Raw genomic sequence first — 478 nt, 5'->3', positions numbered from 1 at the left:
CAGACATGTAGTTGGAGGCTAAGTATATATATGCAGATAGATGGATCGCCAAAGAGGCTGAAAAACAGGCAGAGAGAAAGATATTTAGAGAAAGACGGGGAGAGGGAAAAGTCGAAAAATCTGGAGAGGGTAGCCTTATTCCATTCTCCTATTTATTTTGCCGATCGCTAAGGGTGATAGTTGTTTGCGCAAGGCCTCCTAATGGATACATGTTCTCCTCGGCCGCAATATTAGAAGTGTCATTTATTATCTATTGTGGCATTGTAGCAGCGCGCAGATGATGGTCATTATAGGCAAGTAAAGTGCGTGTGTCTGCCCTTCTCTCACGCCAGGTCGCCCGCTGCTTTCCTTCTGCTCGTCTTGAGCTCCATGATTCACTCCCATTAATGGGGCTCATGAGCCGCGTCTCTGGCCGCCGGCCGCTCGCCTCCGCTCATGACCTCGTCCGACCCCGCCCCGTCGTCGCAGTCGCACCTGC

This window comes from Penaeus monodon, chromosome 19, assembly GCF_015228065.2.
Source record: "Penaeus monodon isolate SGIC_2016 chromosome 19, NSTDA_Pmon_1, whole genome shotgun sequence".
NCBI lineage: Eukaryota > Metazoa > Arthropoda > Malacostraca > Decapoda > Penaeidae > Penaeus > Penaeus monodon.
Note: the sequence above shows the minus strand (reverse complement) of the source record.